Source organism: Malus domestica, chromosome 09, assembly GCF_042453785.1.
Source record: "Malus domestica chromosome 09, GDT2T_hap1".
Lineage (NCBI taxonomy): Eukaryota > Viridiplantae > Streptophyta > Magnoliopsida > Rosales > Rosaceae > Malus > Malus domestica.
The window spans coordinates 32431859-32433926 of record NC_091669.1 but is presented as its reverse complement, the minus strand read 5'-3'; the positions used below and the strand labels follow the sequence as shown (position 1 = coordinate 32433926).

General features: G+C 42.0%; 1 long non-coding RNA gene across 1 annotated transcript; it reads right to left on the bottom strand.

Annotated features, from left to right (window-relative positions):
- Window positions 1–694: 694 nt before the first annotated feature.
- Window positions 695–1457, bottom strand: LOC139187944 (uncharacterized). Its single transcript, XR_011570985.1, has 3 exons — window positions 1357–1457; window positions 995–1273; window positions 695–819 (listed from the first exon to the last, which is right to left on the bottom strand). It is a non-coding gene; the product is annotated as an uncharacterized lncRNA (long non-coding RNA).
- Window positions 1458–2068: the final 611 nt, after the last annotated feature.

Genomic DNA, 2068 nt, shown 5'->3' with positions numbered 1-2068 from the left:
CGAAACAACGAAAGAAGGAAGGAAAACGAGTTCTTCTTCAAGCTAAAGTCGATGAGTTGGAAGCTCAGAACAACAAGATAGCAATGAGGAATGAGGTCCTCCAGGAGCAATATGAGAAGCTCTTCGAGACACTCCACGAAGCTAGGCAAGCTCAGACACGCGAGCTTGTTGCCCCCGTGGAAGTCAACCATCAACTGGGTGCCCTCCAACATGGAGGGTCACATGCATTCGACATAGATATCCCTGATAGGGAACAGATTACCCCTCGACTTGATAATCAACATGAGGCTTCTCTTAACCCAGTTGCTTCGACCCGAACCATGAGAAGTGGAGGGAGACACCTCTTTGCTGAAGGGGCAGAAGGATCGAAAGCCGTCTTTCGCGATTGTCGGGATTTCCTGAAGCAATGTCGAGAGAATTCCATCCATATAAGCTCAAAGATTAATGACCCAAGGATTTCTGAGAGACTCGGTCCCCTGCCACGGCCCAAGCCGGCCACCAATTTGGGGAATGGGCAACAAGTCCTAGAGAGACATGAGGGTACAGGGGACTCAGAGGTGTTCCGACAGACATACCCTGGAAGCCAGTACAGCGAGTCTAGGGAAAAATCACATGCCCTTGATCAAACCTTCCTAATTCCAATAGGAGATGGAGATTTACGAAAGAAAACTAACAGATCGATCATATAGTTCTTGAGCATATGAACAACTTTCAAGAAGGAACCATTTCTGTTTGAGCCACGGAAATTAAAGTGTTGAAGCTCCAAGCATGACAGTCGGATTCTCGCAGATTTCGAAGCTGCTGTGATGTTTCGAAGATCTGGAAATATTTAACCATTAGTTCATTCTGCATTTTTGATATGTTATGAAAGAGACGATGAGGAACAACTTCAATGAAGAAAGCATGCTGATCTGAGCAAGAGAAAATGGAGTTTCAAAGCTCACAACAAATCTGACGGGTTGACAGAAAAATAATAACCAGTCACTCATCATACCTGGATTTCTGGAGTTATACTGCTCCGAGGGACCTTAAATTTGGATATGTTGTAGTTCACAAGCTGAGGAACAACTTCAATGAAGAAAGCATGCTGATCTGAGCAAGAGAAAATGGAGTTTCAAAGCTCACAACAAATCTGACGGGTTGACAGAAAAATAATAACCAGTCATTCATCATACCTGGATTTCTGGAGTTATACTGCTCCGAGGGACCTCAAATTTGGATATGTTGTAGTTCACAAGCTGAGGAACAACTTCAATGAAGAAAGCATGCTGATCTGAGCAAGAGAAAATGGATTTTCAAAGCTCACAACAAATCTGACGGGTTGACAGAAAAATAATAACCAGTCATTCATCATACCTGGATTTCTGGAGTTATACTGCTCCGAGGGACCTCAAATTTGGATATGTTGTAGTTCACAAGCTGAGGAACAACTTCAATGAAGAAAGCATGCTGATCTGAGTAAGAGAAAATGGAGTTGTTGATGCTCACAACAGATCTGACGTGTTGACAGACAAATGATGAACAATTACTCGTCGTACCTGAATTTCTAGAGTTGTACTGATCTGATGGCTCTCAAATTTGGATATGTTGTCATTAAGGAATTAAAGAACAACTTTCATGAAGACAACTTTGTGATTCGAGCTACAGATGATGGTCTTATATTGAAAACCAATTCAGGGTGTTAGGGGAAATGAAAAACAATTCCACCAAAGAAACATCATTATGATGTTTCATCATTATGGTGTTTTCATCATTATGATGCTTTCATCATTGTGATGCTTCCATTATGATTGTAATGCACCAACGGTTACACCCTCTATCATAGCAGTATGTGTGTGTATCTCCCTATAGTCATCATGTGCAAGACTATCGTAGTCAGATGGCTTTCCATAAAACAGCTACCAACCGTTACACCTTCTGCAATTCCACTTATTCGGGCCTAGCAACCTTCATAAACAAAATATATGAAGAAACAGTCCGGGGCTACCACTTAGAAAACAAAAGAATGAAGTTTTGGTACTTACGACATGGACTATTAGCAAGACACCTCATTCGTCAACTCCCTCGA